This window comes from Dromiciops gliroides, chromosome 3 (assembly GCF_019393635.1).
Source record: "Dromiciops gliroides isolate mDroGli1 chromosome 3, mDroGli1.pri, whole genome shotgun sequence".
NCBI classification, from domain to species: Eukaryota; Metazoa; Chordata; class Mammalia; order Microbiotheria; family Microbiotheriidae; genus Dromiciops; species Dromiciops gliroides.
In genome coordinates this window covers 609533358-609549370 of record NC_057863.1, presented here as the reverse complement: position 1 = coordinate 609549370, position 16013 = coordinate 609533358, and the positions used below count along the sequence as shown (strand labels likewise).

Sequence of the window (16013 nt, the reverse complement as noted above, 5' to 3'; positions counted from 1 at the left end):
GACCCTGAGGCAAGTCCCGTCACCGCTCTGGGCCCTCTGGCCGATGCCTTTCTCCAGTGTGCTCCCTCGCCTGCTCTCACCTGGGGCCCCACGCCTCCAAAAGGTTTGCCCACTGCTTGGGCTCAGAGAACCTGGCCTCGAACTGGGGCCGAGGTCCGCCTGGGAGCAGCCCGGCGTGCAGTTCTGGCGCAGGACGGCTTCCTACCTGGCATCGTGTGCCGCCCGCCAGCGGCGGTACTAACCGGGTGCCCGCCCTACTGCACGAAAGCGCCGGACTGGGTCTCATCGAACCACGGCCGCGCGTCCAGGCCCTGCCAGGCCGGGGTGCAGCTCGCCGACGCCAACGATGCGGGGAAGAGCAGAGGCGGCAACAGCTCCCGGAGCTGGGCCCTGGAGGACACCATGAGTGCCATTGCTGTGGTAGCAACCTAACGGCTCCGAGCTGTCAGCCCGGGCAACCTCCAATGCGCAAGGACAGCCTTAGCCAGCTCGCGGGCTTCGCCCCTCTAGCCTTCCTCACAGATTTAGATACTTCCTCATAGATACTTCCTCACAGATTGGCCAGAGAGAAGAAAGGGGGTGGGACTTATTCCTGCCTCCTATGTTTCTTTTTTTTTTTTTTTTTTTTGGTGAGGCAATTGAGGCTAAGTGACTTGCCCAGGGTCACACAGCTAGTAAGTGTCAAGTGTCTGAGGTCGGATTTGAACTCAGGTCTTCCTGACTCCAAGGCCGGTGCTCTATCGACTGCGCCACCTAGCTGCCCCAAAGCTAGTTTTTTTGTTTGTTTTTTGGTGAGGCAATTGGCATTAAGTGACTTGCCCAGGGTCACACAGCTACTAAGTGTCAATTGTCTGAGGCTAGATTTGAACTCAGTTTCTCCTGACTCCAGGGCCAGTGCTCTATCCACTTCACCACCTAGCTGCCCCTCCTGTCTCCTATGTTTCTTAAACCCAGCGTGGACTTGCAAGACTGGAGCAAACCTCTGGGGATAGACATGAAGATGAGTATAATTTAATAGTTGAAAGTAGATTTTTAAGGTTTAAGAGTAAAGAGTGAGGGGCAGCTAGATGGTGCAGTGGATAGAGCACTGGCCCTGGAGTCAGGAGGACCTGAGTTCAAATCCGGCCTCAGACACTTAACACTTGCTGGTTGTGTGACCCTGGGCAAGTCACTTAACCCCAATTGCCTCTCCAAAAAAAAAAAAATTAGGGGCAGCTAGGTAGTGTAGTAGATAAAGCACTGGCCCTGGATTTAGGAGTACCTGAGTTCAAATCCGTCCTCAGACACTTGGCAATTGACATGATCATACATTTAATATTTTTTAAATTATAAAAGTATTTGATTATTTTCCAGTTACATGTAGAGATAGTTTTCAACATTTGTTTTTATAAGGTTTCTAGTTTCAAATTTTTTCCCTCCCTCCTCTCCCTCCCCCCTCCATAAGACAGCAAGTAATCTGATATAGATTATATATGTACAATAACATTAAACATATTTCTGCATTAGTCTTGTTATATGAGAAGAATCAGAGCAAAAAGGAAAAAACCTCAAAAAAGAAAAGCAACAGCACCAAAACCAAAAGAAATAGTATGGTTCAGTCTGCATCCATATTCCACAGTTCTTTTTTTTTCTGGATTTAGAGAGCCTTTTCCATCATGAGTCCTTTGGAACTATCTTGTACTGTTGTATTGCTGAGAAGAATCAAGTCTATCACAGATGATCAACACATAATGTTGATGATACTATGTGCAATGTTCTCCTGGTTCTGCTCATCTCACTCGTCATCAATTTATGCAAGTCCTTCCAGAGTTCTCTGAAATTCGCTTGCTCATTGTTTCTTACAGCACAATAGAATTTCATTACATTCATATGCCACAACTTGTTCAGCCATTCCCCAATTGATGGGCAGCCCCTCAGTGTCCAATTCCTTGCCATCACAAAAAGAGCAGCTATAAATATTTTCGTACATGTGGGTCCTTTTCTCTTTTTGTTTACATACATTTAATCTTAAATCTACACTCAAAAGATTTCAATTTAAATCTAGACCCTTAAAGCAAAATAAAAAAGATGAATGACTTGACAAGTTGAGATTTATGGTAAAATGAGGACTCCCACAGACTCTATTCCTTACCTCTGGTGTTGTACTTGTCCCCAACTTGATCTCCAGCCACCTCTGAGAAGAGAAGTGGTACCTTCCACTCAATGATAAACATTCTCACACCTATTTATGCCTTACATACACATCCAAGTAATTCTGAACTCTCTGGATGTTATCATCCAAAACCATTCCCCATTCTCTCACCATTTGATTCCTTATTCCTATCTCCCTTAACCCTCCCATCCCAAAGTTCTAACCAAACCACCCACCCCTTCCACTGTATGAACTCTGGAATGCCTTTCCATCAGCAACAAATTTCTGTTCATCCTAAATCTTTTCTTTTTCCATATCTTCCATCTTCTATCTGTTACTTAAAACTATTCACTCTCCCCCACCCTCCCCCATAACTCAGTCTCCCTGGCCACCATTTCCACTGGCTACAGTTCAAACTCATCTTTCTTAGCTCACTGGATAAGGCAGGCAAGTTGGAATACTTCCTGCTCTCCATTGCCTTTCCCAGGATCTCTCCCTGCTAGGTTACTTGGCAACAGCTCCTCCTTTGAGGTTCACACAATCCATATCTACCATCCAATCAAAATCCTGGTATGCTTATAGGATATTTCCTCAATTAGTCTAGTGTCTGGGGGGCAGCTAGGTGGCACAGTGGATAAAGCACCGGCCCTGGATTCAAGAGGACCTAAGTTCAAATCCGGTCTCAAACACTTGATACTTACTAGCTGTGTGACCCTGGCCACGTCACTTAACCCTCACTGCCCCCCCCCCAAAATGAGTCTAGTATCTGGCCCAAAATTTTTCTCTCTTCTGACTCTCCCTTAAACACCTAAACCATTCAGTTCCCCAACCTACTTGCTCCCCGTGAGTTGATCCTCCATCCTGTCAGGCACACCCAAACATGGTCATACCTTTGATCTTGCCATTACCCCAAAATGTACCACCTCCATGTTCTAAGAATTCAAAAATCTCCTTATCTGATCATAATCTATTGGTTTTTCATCTCTCCCTCAGATGTCTGAGGCTGGATTTGAACTCAGGTACTCCTGACTCCAGGGCCAGTGCTCTACCAACTGCGCCACCTAGCTGCCCCTGTTTTGGGGTTTTGATAGATGTTTTTTATGATTTTTTTTTTTTTTTAGTGAGTCAATTGGGGTTAAGTGACTTGCCCAGGGTCACACAGCTAGTAAGTGTTAAGTGTCTGAGGCCAGATTTGAACTCAGGTCCTCCTGACTCCAGGGCTGGTGCTCTATCCACTGTACCACCTAGCTGCCCCTTTTTATGATATTTTTAAAGGTCACTCTATACCTATACTTTGTAGTGTTTTTTTCTTTAATCATAACAGAATGTTGCACTTTGTCAAAGGCTTTCCTGCCTCTATGCAGGTGATCATGTGGTTTTGGATTTTTGGTTTTTAGTATGATTATGTTGATTGTTTTCCCAGTATTGTTCTAGCTTTGCCTCCCTGATTTAAATACCAGTCGGTAGTGCTGAATGATTTCTTGGATACATTTATAAGTCTATTTTTTTTTTTTTTTTAGGCAACGGGGGTTAAGTGACTTGCCCACGGTCACACAGCTAGTAAATGTCAAGTGTCTGAGGCTGGATTTGAACTCAGGTACTCCTGAATCCAGGGCCGGTGCTTTAACCACTGCGCCATCTAGCTGCCCCTCTCACTGAGTTTTAGTCTCTTCCTGTTTGGGGCAGCTAGGTGGCATGGTGGATAGAGGACTGGCTCTGCAGTTTATATTGTCTTTTTTGTTTTGTTTTGTTTGTTTTGTTTGGTGAGGCAGTTGGGGTTAAGTGACTTGCCCAGGGTCACACAGCTAGTAAGTGTCAAGTGTCTGAGGTCTGCAATTCATATTGTCTATGTGGCCTCAGACACTTAACACTTACTAGCTGTGTGACCCTGGGCAAGTCACTTAACCCCAATTGCCTCACTAAAAAAAAAAAAAGACTGCTAATTAAAGAGAGTTTATAGTGCTTTACTCATGTTTTATCATTTGATCTTTTGAGCAAGTATTATTATCTTCATTTTACAGATGAGGAAACTGGAACTTAAAAGAGGTTTAGTGACTTGCCCAGGGTCACACAGCTAATAAGTGTCCAAGGTAGATTTTCAAGTTCAAGTCTTGCTGACTCTGTCTGGCATTTTATCCATTTCACCACCAATGAACCTTGACAGTGATATGCTAGAAAGGGCAACAGATTTTTGTTTGTTGTTGTTGTTGTTGTTGTTTTTATTTTTGTGGGGCAATGAGGGTTAAGTGACTTGCCCAAGGTCACACAGCTGGTATGTGTCAAGTGTCTGAGGCTGGATTTGAGCTCAGGTCCTCCTGAATCCAAGGCCAGTGCTTTATCCATGGCACAACCTAGCTGCCTGTGGGCAACAGATTTTAAATCTAAAAACTTGGTTTTGGTTCCATTACTTTCTAGCTAGGCAATCTTGGCCAAGTGAGGAGGACTCCTCTAGATATATAAAATGGGAGTAATAATGCTTTTTCATAAAATTTGGATTATGATGATTTTGTAATATCCCTCACTGGTGAAGCATGAAGAAATTTCTTTTTTGGACACCATTTATTTTGTATGTATTTCATATGTATTTATTGCTGTATAGACACTGTCTCACCCTACACAATATAAGTTCCTTGGGGGAAGGAATTCCTTTAAAAATGAGATTTTTTATGTTGTTTTATATTCCCCTATTTCCCTCTTTCTCTCTGAGAGTCCATTATAAAAAATAAATTATTTTTTAAATCATAAAAGTATTTTAATATTTTCCAGTTACATGTAAAAATAGTTTTCAATGTTTGTTTTCATAAGATTTTTAGTTACAAGTTTTTCTCCCTGCCTCCCTTTCTTCCCCCCTCCCCAAGACAGAAAGCAATCTGATATAGGTTATGTATGTACAATCACATTAAACATATTTCTGCATTAGTTATGTTGTGAAAGAAGAATCAGAACAAAAGGGAAAAACCTCAAAAAAGAAAAATAAAAAACAAAAACAAAAGTAGAAACAGTATGGTTCAATCTGCATTCAGAACCCACAGTTCTTTTTTCTGGATGTGGAGAAAATGTTTCTTTTCCTTTTTCTTTTTCTTTTTCTTTTTTTTTTTTTTGGTGAGGCTATTGGGGTTAAGTGACTTGCCCAGGGTCACACAGCTAGTAAGTGTTAAGTGTCCGAGGCCGGATTTGAACTCGGTCCTCCCGAATCCAGGGTCAGTGCTCTGTCCACTGTGCCACCAGCTGCCCCCTGGAGAACATTTTTCACCATGAGTTCTTCTGAATTGTCTTAGATCATTGCATTCCTGAGAAGAGCCAAGTTTATCACAGTTGATCATCACACAATGCTGCTGTTACTGTATACAATGTTCTCCTGGTTCTGCTCACTTAACTCAGCATCAGTCCACTTAAGTCTTTCCAGGACAAATAAATTCTTGTAAAGATGAAAAAAAAGAAGGAACAGTCTTAGCAAAACCACTCAGAACATCCAAAAAGAAAATCGGCTCTGTAAAGAAGCAGGGTTGAGTGTTTGCTTGTTTCGAGGAAGAAAGTTCTTAGAGGGCAAAATTGTGAGCAATGCCAACAGCTCTAGAACAGATTAAATGACTCCTACAAAGTAGTGGAAGAGGACCTTCAATCCCAGGAAACCAAGTCAAAATGGGAAATAGGAGAAATACCCAGGAAAGAGGCTTCAAAGAAGTAGTGTCAGACTCAAATAGGAACAGCTATCTGCATACTACATACTGACTTAGAAAAGCACAAATTAACACCATCTGTGTTGCATTGTATTTTAAATTTTATTTTATTAAACATTACCCCAAAATATTATAATCTGCACTTGGGGATTTTGCTGGCATCCCCATGAGTTTGACATTTCTGTTCCAGAGAATTTTTGGACTTTGGTCATGCTTTCATGGTGGGAGAGCTCTTTCCACAAGGCAGTGTAGAGTGAGAGATGTCTTACTATTGTGTTTTCTTTAGGCACAGGAGAGGTCAGCTCCAGCACTCCATTTTGTGGCCATGACTTGACAAAGGCATAAACAACCAATTCCTTTGTGGTGTACCTGCAGAAGACAGTTACTGCAGACCAAGACAGCTAGAAATGGACCTTAGAAGCATTTTACAAAGGAGAAAAGGGAGAACTAGTCTAAGGTCATCTGGATCATAAGTTTCAAGTAAGCTCTCAACCTAGGGAGTCTTTTTACTCCAGAGTCAGTGCTCTGTCCCCTGCTCCATAGGGGAGAATAGGGGCACTATTTCACCAAACAAGCCAAGAATTTGAGGGGGGAAAAGCCTGCAGAAAGCATGACACACGGGGGAAGCTATATGGTGCAGTGGATTCAGGAGGACCTAAGTTCAAATGCTGCTTCAGACACTTGACACTTACTTGCTGTGTGACCCTGGGCAAGTCACTTGACCCTCATTGCCCCTCCAGAAAGCAAGCAAGCAAGCATGGCATAAGACCCACTCAGAACAAAAACATTTGTAGATTTATTGAGAACAATTAATAGGTGAGAGATGGAAAGCGGGTAGGGAAAGACTTGGAGTCAGAAAATGTGGGTTTAAATTCCTTCCCAGGTGACCTTTATTCCTCTGAGCCTCAGTTTCTTCATTTTAAAAAATGGGGGTGATTTTTTTTTTTTACTACCCATCACATAGAAGGTCAAGGCACCTAAAACATAGTGTAAATGTCAAAGATCATTGTCATCTTTCCAACTCTACTCCAATTTCATTTTTCCTGGCCTTTGACCAGAATACCTGTTTACTCATGGGAAAAGACCAGCTGAAAGGTAACAGAGCCTTAGGCCAAGGGCAGAAAAGGAATGCATCTTATCTAGTCTAGTGGCCTCAGGTAGGAAAAGAAGAGGGGCCTCTGTGCCTGAGGTTCTATGGCCATCTATAGAGAGGGTTGAGAAAGCTCTATTAGGGGCAGCTAGGTGGCGCAGTGGATAGAGCACCGGCCCTGGAGTCAGGAGTACCTGAGTTCAAATCTGGCCTCAGACACTTAACACTTACTAGCTGTGTGACTTTGGGCAAGTCACTTAACCCCAATTGCCTCACTTAAAAAAAAAAAAGAAAAAGAAAAAAAAAGAGAAAGCTCTATTGAGACCATCAAGGGTTCACAATGTCCCTCTGAGGCAAGGACCTAATGATGCTCCCCAGTGGACTAATACAATTGGAAGGGATGAAGGTTATGGAACTTTTGTGCTGGAGACACTGAAGATTGTTTAATCCGGCCCTCCTCTTCCTCTTCCTCTTCCTCCTTCTATTTATAGAGTTAGTGGCAAAGCTGAGCCTCAAAAACCCAGATGTTTTGACCTCCAGTCTGGTGTTCTCTCTCCTATGTCATCCTGCTTTTGAGCCATTTCCCCCCTATCATCTCTAAGTCTAGAGTCCCTAGCTAGGGCTGTCATTTACCTGCAACAAATTCTATCAAGGTTTACATTAGAGCAGCGGCTCTGAAGCTGGGGTCCAGGATCTATCACAAAGGGTGTGTGAACTTGGATAGGAATAAAATGCATGCTTATTACAATATCATTGGTTTCTTGGGTATTCCTTAGGAATTTATTTTATGCATTTAAGACCATTATTCTTAGAAGTAGTCCACAGGCTTCACAATGTGATAAAATAATGGAATTTGACAGAGGCCCAGGGGCCCCACCTGATTGATTTAGTATTGTTTGAATTGGGTGAGAATGAGAAACTAAGTACCTACTTAAGGATGATTAGATGGAGGCCACGCCTGGCTGGCTCTGAGTGACATGTTGGTGTGCTACTGATGTCAGCAAGAGACCACTCTCAACCAACCAGCTTGAAGGACCTCCCCTTTGGGGGAGGGAGAGAGGAACGAGGAAGTGGACACTTGTTGAGAGAAGACTGCTCTTTTTGGTGAGGAGGAACCAGTGTGGTAGCAGATGGAGAAGGGAGGGGAGGGGGAGAGTGGGGGACCCTCTTAATCATTTGGACATCGGTTTGGTGGTGGGAGATTTCACATGGGCTGCTAGGAAAGGAAATTGCTTTCTCTCTCTCTGGCTATACCAAATTAGATCTGAGCTAGGATTTCCATGTTATAAGGAATCTGTTCTCAATCTCTCTCTCTTCACTAACTTATAATATATATTTAAATAAATCTTTAAAAGCCTAAACTCTTGCTGAATTTATCACTGATTTTAGCCAGCTTCCCTCCCAAGACTTGGGGGGGCGGGGCAGATTAGAACCCACAATTTAGATTTTAAACAACACAACTGGATGGCCAAGGGTGTCCACAGCCCTGAGTCAGACCAAGGTGCCAGGATTTGCCAAATCCTTTTATAAGTCTATGAACAAAAGCATTTAACCTGAGGGAGATAAGGAATCCTCTGAAGATTGCTGGGCTCAGCAGGGAGGGTAATTCAGGGAGGCTTTGCTGGATATGGCATATAGAGTAAAATACATTTAGATACAAGAGAGATCCTCACCTGGGATGGGACAATAGACTTAGTGAAATGCAGAGGGAGGCAACTTACTATATGGTGGTGTTCTCTTTTTTCACCCTCCGTGGCTTAGAAGCATAGAACCCCTCCCCACTGATTCTCAGTCAGCTCTCCACAGAAAGGAACTTTTTTTGGAACATAGGAGGAATGATCTCATCTTTTGTTGGCCCAATGTTCAGCAGATGGTTGCCTCCAAAACTCAATACTTCAATTAATTCTTGGAAAGAAGAAACAGTAAAGTGCCCTTACCTGTTAACAAGAGTGATGGAAATGTTGCTCAGAAATTCATAAATGTTCACAAAACCCCAAAGTAAATGAATACAAATACATGAGGAGTAGCTTGGAAGTGAGGGGTCAGCAAAGTCTTCATGTAAAAAATGGGGTCAGATCTGGGAAGAAGATTCTCAGAACACAAAATCAGAGCAGGAAGAATACTTAGAACCGGAATGAAAGAGCTGGGAAGAAGACCCATAACATAGCAAGTTGGAATTAGAAAGAACCTCAGAGATGAATTAGTCCAGTCCCCTTATTGTATAGATGGGAAAATATACTTTTGGAAGAGTTTATGTATCTAATCTAGAACCCAAGTCTTTCAACTCCTGCTGTTTTCCCACTACATTCTTCTCTTCACTCTGGTTCAAGACACCAAAGCCAAAGCAGCTCTTACCCAAATGATTTCTGCATAAGACATGACAGCGGTGATATGCATGTCTCGCCAATACCCCCAGCACTTTTTATCAAGACTGGTGCACCTATGGGCGGCTAGCTGGCACAGTGGATAGAGCACCGGCCCTGGAGTCAGGAGGACCTGAATTCAAATCTGGCCTCAGACACTTAACACTTACTAGCTGTGTGACCCTGGGCAAGTCACTTAACCACAATTGCCTCACCAAAAATACAAAACAAAAAAATAAACAAGAGTGGTGCACATCTCTGCCTTGTGTTTTGGAAGAGTCTTTGGCTTGTACTTGTCAGGAGAGGTAAGGTGGCCCCAGTGGTTATAGGGCTTGCCCTTGCCCCATTGATCATTAACCACAATTTGATCCTAAACAAAGAAGAATTGAAGAGCTGAATCACCATGGTTGGAGCCCCATGGAGTCCTGTGGATATAGGATGTAGCAGTAAAAGTGAACCTACCTGGGTTTTGTTACCTGACTTTGCAATTCAAGGATGTATTCTGCTAAGTAAAGCTAAACATGTGCTATGCCTTCCCTAGTCACATGACAAGGATTCACAACCCTTTACCATCCTAACTATATTCCTCTTCCAACACTCCTTGTAGTTCTTAAGTTGTGGTGCCCAGAACTGAACAGGATCTTCCAGGTGAGGTCTGAAGAGGACCATACAGCAGAACTATCATGTCTCTATTCCTGGAGGCTCAGGTTCTCCTTAATGCAGCCCAAGGCCCCATTAACTTTTTTTTTTCTCTTTCAAATCACATTGCTGACTCTTGTGAATCCTACAGTCCACTGAAATCCTGGGGTCCTTTTCAGAACAATTTGTTGTCTATTCATCTCTCCACTCCCCTAACCCCCATTTTACACTAGTGAGGATGACATTTTGTACTTTAGTAAAGGCACTGACCCTGCCCCAGGCCCAAAGGGCTGTTCTGGATGTCACCTAAGACTCCATGCTATGGAACAATTCTTTTCTTTCTTTCTTCTTTTTTTGTTGCAACAAACATTTATTTTATTTTTTACACTTACATGTAAAGGTCGTTTTCAACATTCATTTTCATAAGATTTAGAGTTCCAAATTTTTCGCCCTCCCTCCTTTTTCTCCCCCCTCCACAAGACAGCAAACAATCTCTGATATAGGTTATTTATATATATTTAATCCACAAGTGCTCCTTTTTTTCTTTTTTTTAGTCTGTGTTCAATAAATATCAGTTCTTTCACTGGGAGTGGATAGTAGAATAATTCTTTTCAACATCTGCCAAGGACGACAGGAATGTACAGGAACTTGAATTTCTTACTCTTCCCCCAGTGCCACAAGACCCCTCCCTGCAGCATGCTGTATGTGTCCTGCATTCTTGGAAAGCTTCCTTATTTCCTTCTTTTCTCTCCTGACCAATCATGGAGGGGAAGGAAGGATATGCATCTCCTACTGCCACAACCAGGCATTCACCAGTCACCTACCTTAACAGGGCTGTCATTGTACAGCCAGGCCAGGAACTCAGTGGCATTCCAGTAAGTGTCAGGGGCTTCCCATTCTCCATCAGACCAGATCAGGTCAGGTTTGTACCTGAAAGACACATGGAAGGGTCACCTGCTGGAGGAGTCTTTCCAATCTAGAGCAGCATAGGGGTCTGGGTGACTTAGCAGTGGGTCAGCAGTCAAGAGACCTGCGGTCTAGGCCCAGGTCTAGCACTTTTCTTTCTTTCTTTTTTTTTTTTTAATTTTTGCAGGGCAATGAGGGTTAAGTGACTTGCCCAGGGTCACACAGCTAGTTAAGTGTCAAGTGTCTGAGGCTGGATTTGAACTTGGGTACTCCAGGTACTCCTGAATCCAAGGCCAGTGCTTTATCCACTATGCTACCTAGCTGCCCCCCAGCTCTAGCACTTTTGAAGAACCATGTAACCTCAGACAAGGAATTTCACTGTGGGAGCCTTCTTACTCTCATCTGTAACACTGGGACTAAACTCCTCTTCTTGCCTCACAGGGCTGAAACCATGGATGTCAAGTACTTTGTAGAGGGGCAGCATGGAGCAGTGGTCAGAGAGCTACCTTTCCTGCCCCAGTTCTCTTGCTTTTACTCACTTATGTACATCCTGCCTCAGTGAAATGTAAGCTCCTTGAGGGCAGGGGGCTCTCAGGGCATGATACATGGTAGGTGCTTCAAAAGAATAATATAATAAATGCCTTTGCTTGAAGGCCTCCAGGGAGGGGGAACCCAGTCCCTCCTGAGGATAACAGCCCAGGCCACTTCTGGATGGCTCTCAGCGTTCAGAAACTTTGCCTCTTATGAAACTCAAATATCCTTCTCAACAATTCCAGCCTTACGAAATAATGTCTGCATTGATTTCTACTTTAATGAGGGTAGAAGAGGACCAGTAGCTTCCTTAAAGATTCCTAACAAATGGTGGCTTTAAAAGGAGCTGCTGAGGGGGCAGCTAGGTGGCGCAGTGGATAAAGCACCGGCCCTGGATTCAGGAGTACCTGAGTTCAAATGTGGCCTCAGACACTTGACATTTACTAGCTGTGTGACCCTGGGCAAGTCACTTAACCCCCATTTCCCCACAAAAACAAACAAACAAACAAAAAGAGCTGCTGGGGTTTACTTGTGGGAGATATATCTGGAGAAAGAGGTTCTAGGGCTCTTGACATGGAGAACTTCTCTTCCTTTCACATTTCAGCTTCTTTCTCTCCTCGTGCCTCACTGTGCTTCAGACGTAAGCCAGTATTCCTCTCTTTTTTTTCAGGGCAATGAGGGTTAAATGACTTGCCCAGGGTCACACAGCTAGTAAGTGTCAAGTGTCTGAAGCTGGATTTGAACTCAGGTCCTCCTGATTCCAGGGCTGGTTCTTTATCCTCTGTGCCACCTGGCTGCCCCCATGAGCCTGTGTTCTTAAAGGCAGAGTCAGCAGAATCAAAGATATGGCTGGTCCTTTGAAGCTGCCAAGGCTTCAGATAGATCTGTTATCCCAGCTTATTGTAAGAAAACACTAGGTGACAGCAGGAAGGAACGCAATCTATAGGTGAAAGGCGATGTTCACACCAAGGAAATCACTGGGCTTTCAAAATACTCAGAATTATTATTATTGTTATTTTTTTTTGCAGGGCAATGGGGGTTAAGTGACTTGCCCAGGGTCACACAGCTAGTAAGTGTCAAGTGTCTGAAGCTGGATTTGAACTCAGGTCCTCCTGAATCCAGGGCCAGTGCTTTATTCACTGCGCCACCTAGCTTTCCCCAGAATTATTTTTGATGGCATCCTAAGGAGGTAGCAATCCTGGACTCATTATTGCTTGCAGATGAGAAAGGAGGGGCAGGAGAGGAGAGGCAGGAAGGAGACAAAGGTCTGTGTGTGTGGTAGGGGGAGATCGAATTGATCGTTCAGCAGTACTTCCTTTTCCCCATATTATTAAATGCCTATTATGTGTTAAGCTCTGCTAAGCACTGGGGATACAAAAAAAGACAAAGGACAGATGATTCCTGCCATTTAGAAGCTTAGTCTAATGGGGGAAACAACATGCAAGCAACTGTATACAACTAGAGACAGGATAAACTGAAGATAATCACAGAGGGAAGGTGCCTTCATATCATTCAGGGGGAATCAGGAAAGGCTACTCAGGTTACTCATGGGTCACATGATGGGCTTGGACTAGATTAGCCCCCAGGATCCCCTGTGGTTCTCATGATTGTGTAACTCAAAGATGTAGACAGCATCAACTTCTGCTACTGGAAGTCATCTGCCCTAGAAGAAAAAGCCCAGTTCTCCTTGGCTCTTCTTTCTTGCCCAGAAGGGAAGCCCTAATCCTTTTTTTGGAAAAAGGACACAGAAAGAAGTGGGATAAGAAGGGGAAGCAGAGCAGGATAGAGAAGGGGAGGTGTCCAGAATGGCCAAAAGAGAGAACTGGAGTGGGACTGAAGGAGGGAAGAGAATCAAGGAGAAAAGTGAAAGCAACAGTCTAGGGAGGCCAGTTTACAAAACCCTTTGGGTTCAGTACCTGACTTGAGCCTTAAAATAACCCAATGAGGTTGGTATGCACTCAGGATGGCACTTCTGGAGAGTGGGAGATGCTGTAATTTTGTCTCCTTATTGGTAAAATAAGTGGGTGGGCCTGAGTAACCTCTAAGGTTACCCAGGAATTGATTTTTTTTTTCAGCTCTAGATCTATGAAGAAAAATTTGAGGCTAAGAAGTGGATTGCTCACATGGGGAGTCAAGAACCATATCTTCCAGTCCTCCTTACTCTGGGAAAGGTGCCCCCCCTTTTAAAAACAGTGCCACCCCCCTTAAAATGACCCCAAGACATTTCGTAACTAGATCTTAGATGAATAATCAGAAGAAGCCAGGTGCAGAGAAAGAAGCACCAAAGACCAGCTTTGGAGTCTCAGCTCTTTCCTAGCCATGTCAAGGGTCTGCAGCTAATTTCCCTTCTCTAAGCCTCAGTTACTTCATCTGTAAAATGGGGCACCAATACTTCACTACCACTACACAGGGGTGTTGTCGGGGGAAACTCCACTTTATAAATGCCTCATTCTGAGGGAGATTTACTTGGATTGTAGGATGAGAAGTCTCACCTCTGCCTTTCATTATTTAGCCAGTTCTCGAGTTTAGGGGCATACTTGATCTTATTTTAGGCATATGCCAGAACACCAGAGCCTAGCCAGCCTGAGCATGCTGGTTGACCTGCTGCTCACTGCTCTGCCTTAACTCTCTACCAGGGCCAACCTCCCTCAAACCTGGATCACTAGAAACCCCACCTACTCCATCTCCCCTGATGGAGCTAATCCACTGGTTCAGGATTCCGAAAATGAATTTAGTTTTAGTAGGGGCTGCCTGTATCTTCATGCTTGGGGCAAGAGCCCAGAGTCCCAATGCACCAAAGAGGAGTTGAATAAATGCTTGCTGATTCAAGGCAATAATGCATTTTAAGATTTATTTGTTTATTTATTTATTCATTTATTTACATATATATTCATTCATTCATTCATTCGTTTATTTATTTGTTTGTTTGTTTTGCAGGGCAGTGAGGGTTAAATGATTTGCCCAGGGTCACACAGCTAGTAAGTGTCAAGTGTCTGAGGCCATATTTAAACTCAGGTCCTCCTGAATTCAGGGTCTGTGCTTTGTCCACTGTGCCACCTAGCTGCCGCCAATAATGCATTTATTAAGCACCTACTATATGCCAGGCTAAGCTACAAAGGCTGGGGATACAAATAAAGGCCAAACCCAGTTCCTACCTTGATGAGCTTATAATCTAATGGGGAAAACAACACATAACAGCTATATGCCCAAAAGATACATAGAACTCTAAGGTTAAAGAAGTGAGTAGGGGGGCGGCTAGGTGGCACAGTGAATAAAGCACAAGCCCTGGATTCAGGAGCACCTGAGTTCAAATCCGGCCTCAGACACTTGACACTTACTAGCTGTGAGACCCTGGGCAAGTTATTTAACCCTCATTGACCTGCAAAAGGAAAAAAAAAAAAGTGAGTAAAGTGAGTCCCAAAAAGGAAGTTAGGTGACAGAGATAAACCCGACCTATTCATTTTACAAATGAGAAAAGTGAGGCTCAGAGTGATTGACATTTAAACCGTCCAATAGGCACCTGCCATGGGTCTGGCACTGGTCTCCCTGCTGTGAATGGAAGCAATCCGTATAACCAAGGAGCTTTCATTCCAATTCATCCAAGCCCTTGATAAATACTTGTGGCTAACAGGATTTAAAGTAGTGGGTAGGATTCTGGATTTCAGTCAGAAGGATCTTAATTCAAGTCAGGCCTCAGACAGTTACTTACTCTCTCACCTGGGATCAGTTACTAAACATTAATTAGGCACCTCTTATGTGCCGGGCACCATGCCAAGGGCTGGGGATACAGAGGGAATGGGCCAGGTGGCTCATCTGTGAAAGGAGGATGAGAATAGGATAAAATCGAGATATGTGTAAAGCACTCCATCGATCTTAGCTATAATGGAAGCACATCCAGAAGTCAGGGGTAGGGTCTGAATCTGAACCCAGGCCTGACACTCCCGCCCCAGCCCTACTCTGTCCACCTTTTGGTGGGAGGCCAAATGGCCTCATGGAATGGTGCCAGGAGGACCTGGGTTTGAATATGTTGACCTAGTCCCTTCACCTCTCTAAGTAGGTTTTTCCATCTGCATCCTGGGGTCAGACTGATCCTAGTCTGGTCTTACCTGGTCCAGGAAGCCTCAGAGAGATCAGTCCACTCCCTGGGGTTGTACAACTTGGCATTGAACCGGGGATCCCAGTCAGCGTAGGAGAAGCCAGGGGGGTAGTTCTGGCTCATGAAAGCATCGAAAGTCAGGTTGGTTTTTGCCCAGCCAGAAATACCAGATCCACTTGTTGCCCCAGGCTGGCGCAGAGTAAACACTCCAGTGCACAAACGTGCCGAACCAGGAGGGCAGGGGCTGCCTGTCCAGGCTCTTCCAGTCCGGGGTGTAGCGTGCCAAGGCCAAGGTTGCTGCAGGAGCAAAGGCAGAAGCAGCTGCCGGAGGTTGCCAGTTCCGGCCATCTCTGAGATCACTGTCAGTCTGAAGCAGGAGAGGTCGAGGCTACCTCTTATCCAACAGGTGGAAAGTGGGCAGAGTTAATACCTTCTTCCTAGGTAGAGGTTGACTGGAGCAAGACTCTAGGGATAAGAAGGATAATGCTAATAGTGAGGCTGATCAGTCTAGTGGAGTCAAGGGCACTTGACTTATTTTCTCTCTCTCTCTCTCTCTCTCTCTCTCATATGTTGTTGT

The 16013-nt window shown here is 44.1% G+C and overlaps 1 pseudogene; it reads right to left on the bottom strand.

Moving 5' to 3' along the window:
* Positions 1-282: 282 nt before the first annotated feature.
* LOC122748142 lies at positions 283-15784 on the bottom strand (annotated as a pseudogene).
* Positions 15785-16013: the final 229 nt, after the last annotated feature.